The sequence below is a fragment of the Rhinolophus ferrumequinum genome, chromosome 19 (assembly GCF_004115265.2).
Source record: "Rhinolophus ferrumequinum isolate MPI-CBG mRhiFer1 chromosome 19, mRhiFer1_v1.p, whole genome shotgun sequence".
Taxonomy (NCBI): domain Eukaryota; kingdom Metazoa; phylum Chordata; class Mammalia; order Chiroptera; family Rhinolophidae; genus Rhinolophus; species Rhinolophus ferrumequinum.
The window spans coordinates 60,251,457-60,262,533 of record NC_046302.1 but is presented as its reverse complement, the minus strand read 5'-3'; the positions used below and the strand labels follow the sequence as shown (position 1 = coordinate 60,262,533).

Here is an 11,077-nt window from a genome sequence, read left to right as displayed (position 1 = left end):
ATATTTCATGAAAATGGAAATGAAAAAATACACACAATGCTGTGGTAGCCATACTTATACCAGACAAAACAGACTTTAAAACAAAGGCTGTAACAAGAGACAAAGAAGGACCCAGTAATCCCATTTCAGGGTATTTATCTGAAGACACCCAAAAACACTACATTGAAGGGACATGTGCAATATGTTCATTGCAGCACTATTTACAATGGCCAAGATGTGGAGGCAGCCTGGATGTCTGTTGATGGAAGAATGGATAAAGAGGAGGTAGTACATATATACTATGGAATATTGCATGGCCCTGGAAGGGAATGGGTTCTTGCCACCTGCAGCAGCATGGATGGACCTGGAGGGTACTGTGCTGAGTGGAGCATGTCAGACAGAGAAAGACAGATGCAATGTGATTTCACTTATATGTGGAACCTAAAGAACAAAATTGACAAACAAAACAGAAACACACTCATAGATACAGAAACGTTTTTTTTTTTTATCGCAGAACAAGCCTTTTAATTGTTTTTATTACTCCAAAAAGCTTCATGTTTTAATTTAGCTTTCTGACTCTGTGCTTGTGCCTTCAACACTTTCACAAAGATTTTCTGCCCCTCGACAAGGAAAGCACGCTTGATCCTGTCACAGACACATTTAGCACCTGATTCCACCATAGGCCATGCTGATGTGTTTTTTCGTTTTAGACCACCTCATCAGAACTTTAGGTCTCACAGACGAACACCATGAAGTCGGCCTGGGCACACGCCACACGCAGATTTTGGTGCTTTCCCCACCTTCTTGGCATAAAGGTAAACAATTCTATTACCAGGGGTTCAGGACAACCTAGTTTTGTTAGAAGCTGTATTGTAGGGCAGCCTCCGACGGTATGTCAGACGCTGGACCATTCTGAATGCCTGTAGACACCGTCCCTGGAAGAGGAAAAGGGATACAGAAACATTTTGATGGTTGCCAGATGGGAGGGGAGTTGGAGAGGTGGGTGAAAAAGGGGAATGGATTAAGAAGTACAAATTGGCAGTTACACAGTAGTCATGGGGATGTAGGGTACAGCACAAGGAATACAGTCAATAATATGATCATAACTATGGTGTCAGATGGGTGCTAGACTAGTCAGGGACATTACTTCTTGTTACATAAATATCTAATCACTATGCTGTACACCTCAAATTAACATAATATTGAATGTCACTGTAATTGAAAAATTAGAAAAGGGATAAAAGGTGAAGGGGAGTAAGAGGTCCAAATTTCCAGGTATAAAACAAATAAGTCATGGGGATGTAACGTACAGCATGGGGAATATAGTCAATAATATTGTGATAGCTGATACGGTGTCAGATGGATGCTGGACTTATAATGGTGATCACTTCTTTAGGTATATAAGTGTTGAATAACTATGGTGTCCCCCTGAAACTGATATAATGTTGCATGTTAGCTATACTTTAATAAAAATTAAACAAAGAATAGGAGAAAACATTTGCAATCACACATCTGATAAGGGTTTAATATCAAGAATACGAAGAGTCCTACAAGTCAGCACTAAAAAGAGAAATAAGCCAGTTTAAAATTGGGCAAAGGACCCCAACAGCCATGTCTCTAGAAAGGTTGCACCCATAGCCAGCAAGCTCGTGCAACGAAGCTTGGCTTTGCTAGGCAGCGGGGAAATGCAAGCCAGAACCATTCGCATGAGCTCCCACTTAGCAATCCTGGGATGAGCAGAATATGAAAGACAGATAGTCGCCAGTGCTGCCAGGCTGTGGAGACACAAACCGTGTGCACGGCTGGTGGGGACGTGAAGTGGTGCAGCCACTGAGAGATCAAATGCAGAATTACCACACGACCCAGTGATGCCACTCGTATGCATCCACCCCAAAACCTGGAGTGGTGACTCCCCAAGTAAAGTGAGCCAATGTCCACAGCAGCCAAAGGGGGGAGCACCCACCAACAGACAGTGGAGAAATGAAAGGTGGGATATACATGCAGTGGGGTGTTTTTCAGCCACAAAAAGAAATGAAGCAGTGACACCTGCTACAACATGAGTGAACCTGGGAAACACTGTAAGTGAAATAAGCCAGACACAAAAGGCCCAATATTGCCTGAAACATCTAGAACATCAAATGCATGTAGACAGGAAGTAGGTTAGAGGTCACCAGGGCTGGGGGTGGTGACTGGGGAGTGACTGCTGCCAGGCAGAGCGTTTCCGTTTGGGGTGATGAAACAATCTTGGAAGCAGTGATGACAGCACACAGCATGGTGAACGTCGCTAATGCCACCGAGCGGCTGCAGTGGCAGGTTCTGCGTCTTACACGGTGCACGGGCTCCAGCTCTGGCCTGCTAGCTGTGTGGGCCCGATGAATCCTGCCCATCTGTAAAGCGGGGCTCAGACAGACTCCACAGTCGTCCCCCAGATGGCTCACGGCTCACGACCCAGTGACGCAGCCCCAGCGGAGCAGACACCGTGCAGACCAGGAGCCCAGTGCCGTGATGGGGACCTTCATGGGGACGTGCGGGGGTGGCGAGCCTGCACAGCCCTCCCTCCCAGCTCCCCACCCTGACCTGAGCCTGTCGCACCTCTACAGCCACATGAAAGGGTCCAAGGACTAGTGAGGTCACGCCTGTCACAAGGGCTCCGTGAGACCAGCCCACACTGCCGCCGTGTCCTGAAGTACTCCTGGGCACCGGCTGACCCGTGTCCCCTCTGGGCTGCTCCCACACCTGTGGCCTGGACCTCCAGGCTCCCTCTGTGGCCACCGCCCCCGCTGGCCTTGGAGGATCAGGGGTCCATCCCGACCGCGGCTTCATGCGCCCCTCTTCTCCTCTTCGTCCTTACCCTGTTTCTGTCGCCTCTTGACTATTCACACACCTGAATTTCTCATTCAACACAGTGTCCACTGAGCATGTGCTTCAGCCAGGCTGGGCCCTGGGCTCTGAGCGGCTGGACTGTGTATCCTCGGGGATCCCTGGCCAGTCCTTGGGGCCATGCCTCTTCTCTGTCATCTGGGGCAGACCGAACACCTGCTGACCGTACAACAGCATGACAGCCTGTGTGACAACCTGTGTGAAGTGTCAGCCATGTGTGATGTGTGTGACAAGTGCATGTGACAATGTGGCTTCACGGCTGTAAGCAGAGCTAACAACCTCTGCAGCTTGGCTACAGCTCCCAGCCTGCACCGGGCATTGCTCGAGGACAGTGAGCTCGCTGTTCCGGCCTGGCTTCGTCCTCTCAGAGTGCAGACCCCTCGCTGCTCACCCACACGCCCGCCCTGCGGAGGGGTGTCCCTCACTCAAGGGCAGTGACTGTCCCCGAGGCCCCTCATCAGGCCCTGAGAAGGTCTTCACAGGCTGATTTCACATTTATGAGGAGAACAAAGGATGATCCCTCCCGCCACGTGCACGCGTGTTCACAGCCTCTTCATGCAGTTCGAAACGGCCCTCATCCACTTCAGGAAGAAAAACAGTGATGTGAATCTGAGTGTCTCATTCCTGCGCCATCTACACGCTGAATGATGACCACTTGGCATCCAGGGGACGGACGAGAGCAGAGGAGGCCAGCCTAGGAGCTGTGTCAGTCGGGCTTAGAGCTCTTCACGTGGGGCACAGACGTGATTTCCGGCATCCTGGGTCTCCAGACCACAAGCCTGGGGGGCTCTGCCTTGACTCCCCCTGAAGCAGGGCCCCCGAGCCCTGTGTAGCCTGCCCCACAGGTGCAACACTACTGGGTTAATTTAGCCAAAATGGGTCATCATGTCAATGCACTGAGTCGGCGTCCCATCAGCGAAGGGAGCATGTGCAGGTCGTCCCTTCTGGAAAACACCACATGGGACTGGTCAGCTGCTGGGTCTGGAGGGACGGCTTCCGGACAGATGTCACACTTCCCTATACCGTCGTGTGTAGGCTTCAGAAGGACGTGTTCTGACATTTTTCTTTTCTATGTCCACTTGTCTAAATGAGCCTTCGATGTTCATCTCATAAAAAATAAGGCTTCAACCATAAAACTAACCCATGGGGAAAATGCAAAATTGGACAGTACAATAAATAAAAGGAAAAATTACCTCTAGTGCCATCACCAGACAACCACTGCAGATTTTGGTGTTTTGTGGATAATTCTAAATGGGTGGCTGAATTCTAAATGGGTTGGACAGCAGCCGAGGCAGGAGCTGCTGAGCTCCTGGTGGCTGGAGTGGCCGGTTGCACAGGGCAGGGGTGCAGGGACAGGGTGGGGCGCTGCAACAGCTACTCCCAAGTCAGGGAGGCAGCGTCCTCAGATTCCATTTGCAAAGTCCTCCTCTTTTCTCCCTCCCGTGGGAATTCAACCGTAAAACAGGTTCGGAAAGACTTACAAAGAGAAGAGGTTAGGTTTGTGCTGTGTGGTTGGCCGGGGAGGGTGGGCCTGGAGGTGCTGAGTGAGAGTGTGTGTGTGTGTGTGTGTGTGTGTGTGCGCGCGCGCGAACACGTGGGGTGAGTTTCACAGAAACACTGAACAAGACAGAGGAACTGTCCTAATAAATTAGGAGCCATTACCTCTGGAGACTTTGAAACACTTATGCTTCTCTTCAATAATCCGTATTTCCAAGTCTCCTATGATGAAATGTACTTTTATAAGGAGGAAAAGCAGTAGCAGGAGGTTAAAATTGCATTTGTTGTATCTGGAAATGTGACGAATTACCTTTCCACTTGTCTCTTGGGCTCAGTGCTGATCTCTTTTCGATGTCACATTCCGTTGGTGTGACACAATCTCCTTACAGTTCACGTAACAGGGTGTCATCTGCCAACTCCGCTGGGACACATGGGCCTGTCCTCAGCCTGGCAGGGCAGGAGGCCCGTGCTTCCCGGGCAGTGACGAGCACCCAGGAAGCCCACCAATGTTGCAGTTTCTTAAAAAATGACACGTCACGATTCCCAGAGATAACATGTAAGTTGTTTATCCTGAGTGTTGCCCGCCAGCTCCCACACGTCTGCATTTCCTGAGACTCCAGAATTTTCTATTTCTAATTTGGTATTAAAGAAGCCAATGATATATATTTCCTATCTTTCCTCATCTAAAAGATGTCTTTTTTTCCTTTGGGCGGAAAAAAATCAAAGAAATTTGTTCACAGTCAGAAACTGTCATTTTCTCGAAGTAACTGTGAATGAGCTAAATGCAGGTGGAGCCGTGTGCAGTGCTGCAGGGAGGGCTGGGGACACGGGCTGTGCCTGCATCTGAGGGCCAGCACCCGCCCCACCCAGGCTGCTGAAGTCTGCCCCCTCCAGTTACTCAACAGATAATCGGCATAACAGGCATTCATTTTTAATGTATTTCATTTCACTGACGCATTACACTCCAGTGCATTAATTGCTATGATGTTAAAGAAAATATATAGATGTAAAACTTGTCACCCACTGTCCTCCTGTTACTGTACAAGCATGGGAGCCTCTCCCATCCCAAAGGAAAGAAACCAGGAAGGGCACCCTCTCCCTGGCTGTTACACACGCGGGTTTGGCCAGTTCACGGAGTTGGTCAGATTCCACTGGGCAGTCAGGCCGACTCTGCCCAGAGGGGATATGGGGGCATCGCACCTGGGCTGGGGGGCCGCCCGCCAGGTGCCCCCGGGCCGGGGCAGTGGGCCAGCCCTCGTCCTCCTCTATGAACCACGCCCCTTCAGCTTCCCAACTAAGTGTTTCTGGAAATTTCTAAACCCACTCAGCTGAGTGCAGAGTAAAGGAGAGCTGGAGGCCTAGGCTGGGTGGGGTCTTTCTGTTATTTTGAACCCACAGTAAGAAATACATTTTATGTGGTAACCCAGAACACCAAACTATGCCCGTGGTATACACAAGGCTGATCCTTTCTGTTCTACTCTACCGCGCTACAGAGATGCAGGCACAAACCGCAAACCAGCATTTCCCGCCTTCTCAGTGAGGAGACTCCCACGAGAGCCTGGTTAGAACCCTACCAGTGGGAGCGCCAGTAGGCCCCAGGCACTGACGCTAGGCACAGAGGGGCATGGGGGAAGCCTGGGGATGCCCAGCTGGGCCAGGAGCCCTGGAAGCCACACCAGCTAGAGGCAGGCCGGTGTCTGCCCACACACGCCCTGAGGCCAGTGAGGGCAGGTCAGGGACACAAGGCCACACAGCCTTTGCACGAATTCTTCACAAAAGTAAATTTGCCTCTTCAAGCCAGAACTCAGTAGAAACGTCCGCAATGTCCACATTAGCCTGGGGTTTGAGGCTCTGCTGGCCCATAGTTCCAGCCTTTGGTTGTCATGTGCCCAACACCACCCAAGGCTACTCTAAGACTTAAACCCACCATTTAAATAGCTGAGAAGGTTAAAAATATCCCAGTAGTGGGGGCGGCTGGATGGCTCAGTTGGTTAGAGAGCTAGCTCTTAATAACAAGGTTGCCAGTTCAATTCCCACATGGGCCAATGAGCTGTGCCCTCCACAACTAGATTGAAAACAACAGCTTGAGCTTGGAGCTGAGCCACCGGTGGGTGGCTGATTGGCTCAGTGGTTAGAGAGCATCTTCTGCCTTCCTCACCTAGCTGGTTGTCCTGAGGACAGCACAAGTGTGGCCTGGGGGGTGCAGCAGGGAGGCAAGGGAGGCAAGGGGATGAACTGCCAAATCAAGAGATGCCCAACTGCCAGCTGCCGTGTGGGGCTGGGGGCTGGATGACAGAGCACCAGGGGACCCAGGAGCTGCCCTGGGAGGAGGGCCCATGGCCGCTGCTTTGCTCTGTGAATTCTGTCAAGGCCTTAGCTTCCCTGATTTCAATAAAGCAACATAAAGGTCCTCTGTACCATTTATACATTATATTTCAGTTAGTTTTTTTCTAAACACAAGCAAATTAAAATAATGGGTGTTTTCATTTAGACTGACTGTATTCGACGTCCTGTTTTCAACACAGGTCTCTCCTCTGAAAGTCAGAGGGATAAGACATTGGTCCGTCCAGCCTTATCATCTGACATGGGAGGAACAAGAAGATATGAATTAACAGGAAAAAGGGGGGGTCGGGGATGTTTGCTCATCTCCTGGAGATGGAGCACCTGCCCTCACCAGAAGGCGCCCACTGGCTCTGCAGGCATTTAACAGCGGCGCTCCAGTAAGCAGTTTGTGCACTGCTGGTCAGCCTGCCGTCACCTGTCACATGGACGGGCTAAGCTGCACCGTGGCTGTGAGCGGACCCTCGCAGCGATCTATTTCGACTTGACATTTGGTTCAGTTGCTTCCCAAAGTTTTTTTACAAACAGACAAGCTGGGTAAGCAGAGCCCAGGGAAGGCTGCAGGCCCACAGGTGAGGGCAGGATGTCAGCACCAAGGGCCGGCCCATCCTCCCCAGGCTTCAGCTGGCCTGGGGAGAACTGCTGCAGCTGTCAGGAAAGAGTGGGGTGGCCACAGGACGTGCTGGTGCCTGCCTGACGCCCATGTGGCCGAGTGACCCTCAAACTGTGCTGTGCAGGTCAGTTCCTTGTTCAAAGGCATGTTCCATTCCGCCAGCAGGTGGGGCTGAGGGCCTGTGTCCCTGACAAGCTCTGCAGGCTGACCCTTGGTGGGTGGGCTGGCGGTCAGCTGGCTCCCTGCACTGCGCGGCTGCCCTCCTGGGCCCAGGTCCCTTGGCTTCCTGATGACACCTCTCTTCGGTCTGATGGTGAGTGACCTCGCAGGCAGTGCGGGGGGGCTCCATGACTTCAGCCCTAAATTGCCCCTATTCCTCACGCTGCCCATAAGTACACGGGTGGCCAGACAGTTAGACACACATGCCACTCTCCTTAGACCCCCTGGGCTCCCCACCGTCCTTATCTCACAGGTCCCCGGGCGTTCATTCCTGGCTCATCCGACCCCCAGCACCCACATATCCTGGCTGCCCCATCTGCTCCCCTTCACTCCCACCCCCACATATCCGCATGCTACAGAAGCAGAACGCCATCCCACTCCAAACACCCCTCAGCCGGCCCTGCCCTCCCGGTGCCTGAGTAAGAGGCGCTTCCCAGGAAGCGCAGCCAAACCGTGGGCTGGGAGGAGGGAGGGGACCGGCTGCCAAACCCCCGGAGATGCTTGAACCCCCTGCCTTTGCCAGGGCAAACCCAGCATTTTGTCATTTCCTGCCAACCTATGTGTTCTGCCTGACCTGTTAATTACGGCACACACACCTGTAATTATGATAACGCAGTTGCAGCCGGACGCGGGGCAGCAACTAGCGAGTCTTCATTATAACTCAATTAGCCCCGCAGCACATGTTTTCAGAGCATCTGGCAGTGCAGGCACTGAGAAGAAAAACTGCACAGCCTCCCGCTCCGCACCAGCGGAGAACTCACTTCCCTCCTTTTCTTCCCATGCTGACAAAAACACCCAAGTTTTTTCTTAAATTATGGAAATCTCAAGGTATAAAAAAACCCGCTGTGCAGTGGAATATATAAATCGAAGAGGAAAGGGATCAGAACACTATTTGGCACTGGCCTCAGAAAGAATCTGAAAGTTGTTCTCACAATGTGCCCCAGTCTTGGCAATGCTGTGTAATCCTGAGTGTGTGTGTGGCTGGTCTGCACCCAGGACCCACAGCCAAGCAGAATGCACCCCCAAGTGTGGCACGGTGCCCCCAAATTCACCATCTAAGGGAAGCCAGAACAACCCCATCCCATCCACTAAGTGGGAAGAATGAACCAAGTGAAGACTTGGTGGCTAGCGGTCCGCTCTGTGCGGCCTGGATGGGGACACGTTTCCTTCTGCTTGAAGCTGTCTGGGGTCTGCAGGACCCCTGCTGCACTTCTCGGTACACCGGGAAACCTCTCCCGACTTGGTCCGCTGTGCCTCCACGGCCTGGCAGACAGGATGGCCTTGGGGAGCTCACCCAACCGACCCCCCTTTCAGCAGCTGACCTGAGCAGGGCCAAGGAGTGAACCAGCCCTGGCACTTGGGGGTCCTGAGAGACCACCTCCCAGCTTCATCCCCATGCACCAACAGAGCCAAAAGCCACGTTACAACACCTGCTCCAAACACGCACCTGTGACACACTCCAAGAGCCAAGGGAGGGAGAAAGGAGGTCCCAGGTGGGGGAAAAGGACTTTCTGGAACTGTAAAGGCCTAATCAAATCCCACACGAGTCCACACCGAGTCCACACCGAGCTCTGGGTTGCGGTTTTGGAAGGGGTGACAAAGGGAGTCACAGCCCATGACCGACTGCAGCCCTGTTCCAAGTGCTGGAAAACAGAAACCGAACCCGACAAGGAGGGGCTCCAAAACCGCTGGGGCGCACACACTTGCGATCAAACGGACGCCGCGGCGTCGCCGAGTCCAGGGGACTCGCGGGCTTGGGGGAGTTTCAGGGGCGCAGAGAGAGCCCAGCTCGCCCTGTCCGACGTCCCTGCCATCCGCGCGGAGGCTCAGGACCTCCTCAGCACCCACCCTCTTGGTCCCCCAGGGCCACTGTCCGGACCCTGGTCTGCTCCCAGCGCCCCAGCCACCGCACCCGGCTCCGCGGGCCAGGGCCGGGGGTTGGGGAGGCCCTCGGCCGGGGTCAGGCATGTCCGGCTCCGAGTTTGCAGAATTCGCTGCTGAGGGAGCAGGGCTCCCTCTCCCCACTCAGGTCCTCGCCACGGTTGGCGCCAGGGCAGGAGACGACAGGCCCGGGAGGGCGCCGCGCGTGCGCGCGTGCCTGTGTGTGTGCATGTGAATGTGCGCGTGGGAGTGTGCGTGTGTACGGGTGTGTGGGCGCGCGTGTGTCCGTGTGTGTGTGTGCGCGTGTGTATCTGTAAGCGGGCGGCATCCACCTCACCACCAAGGGGCAGCTGGAAGGGGTGAGGAAAGGGCCCCAGCCCTCCGAGAACTCGCCCACGTCCCGCCCCCTCTTCGCGGGAGCCGGGAGCGCACACCAACCCAGCCAGGGCATGCGCCGGGAGAGCCCGGTCACCCCACTCGGGTGCCCCCCACCCCCACCCCCGGTAGCGGACGCCGCTCTGCCCCTCCTGTCCTTGCTCGCACCTGGGCTCCGGTAGATCCGACGAGGACAGACGGGACGGAAGCAGGAATCCGGCTCCCGCCGCGGCCGCCGGGACTACCGTGAAAGCGCACGGAGCGGCCGGAGCCCGCGCCTCCCCTGCAGGGGGCTGGGGGCGGTGCCCAGCACAGCCCCGCCCCCGGGTGGCCCAGGGGCGGCGGGCGGGGGGAGAGGGCGCTTCAAACGCCCCTTTCCAATCTCCTTTGCCCCCACCCCACCGCGCAACTGGATAGAAACTGCGCGCGCCTGACCTTCGCCGCTTTGGGACAGGTGCCTGTGCCCCACTCCGGCCCCGGCCCTTGCGGTGTAGACCCTCTCCGCCGCCGTCCCTACTGTGTCCCGGGGCCCTCCGGCGTAGACCCCGGCTCCGCCGCGGGCGCAACTTTACCTCGGGGCCGGACTCCGCGGGCTGCCTCTCGGCTCGCCCGGCCGGCGGCCTCCTCCGGGCGGAGCGCGGCGTCTCCGGAGCCCGCAGCCCGCGGAGTCCAGCACCGCCCCGCGCGCCGCCCCCGGCCCGGCCGGGCCCCGCCGATCCACCTCGCAGCGGTGGCGCGGCGCCCCCTTGCGCCGGGCCGCGGGTCCCCAGGGCGAGCCGACCCGGGCGTAGCTACCCGGAGCCCCAGGCGGCGTCCACTGGGAGCGAACTATCGGGGGCCCACGGGGCGCAGACCCCGCCCTGCGCACCGCGTCCACCAACGCGACAGGCACACGGGCGCACTCACACTCACACACTCGTGCTCACACACATAGTGGAGTGGAGGCATAGAGCCCTCTCTCACAACCAAAGCAACCCGAGGGGTGAAAGGCAAAGAAGGGGCCTCCAAGTGGGGAGCCCACGTGGGGTCTGCAGACACTCGCCGGCCACCAGCAGGGCCCGCGGTGCGGGGCCAGCGATGCCAGGCGGCTCTGGATCACCAGGCTCGCCCTGGTGAGGGATTTCATCACCTCATTTACAAGAAGGACGTGAATGTTCTGCAGCTTGAGCTGAACACCCAGGCCCCGGAAAGAAGGCTTTTCCTCCATAGAAACTCTAATTGGATTAGAGTCAGAGGGACCTGGCCACCCCGCCCTGGGAGACGACCTCACCTCCCTCAGGAAGTGTTTCTGGC

At 55.4% G+C, this 11,077-nt stretch overlaps 1 pseudogene; it reads right to left on the bottom strand.

Annotated features, from left to right (window-relative positions):
* Positions 1-503: 503 nt before the first annotated feature.
* On the bottom strand, positions 504-9,987 carry LOC117011694 (60S ribosomal protein L34-like; annotated as a pseudogene).
* Between the last annotated feature and the right edge of the window lie 1,090 nt (positions 9,988-11,077).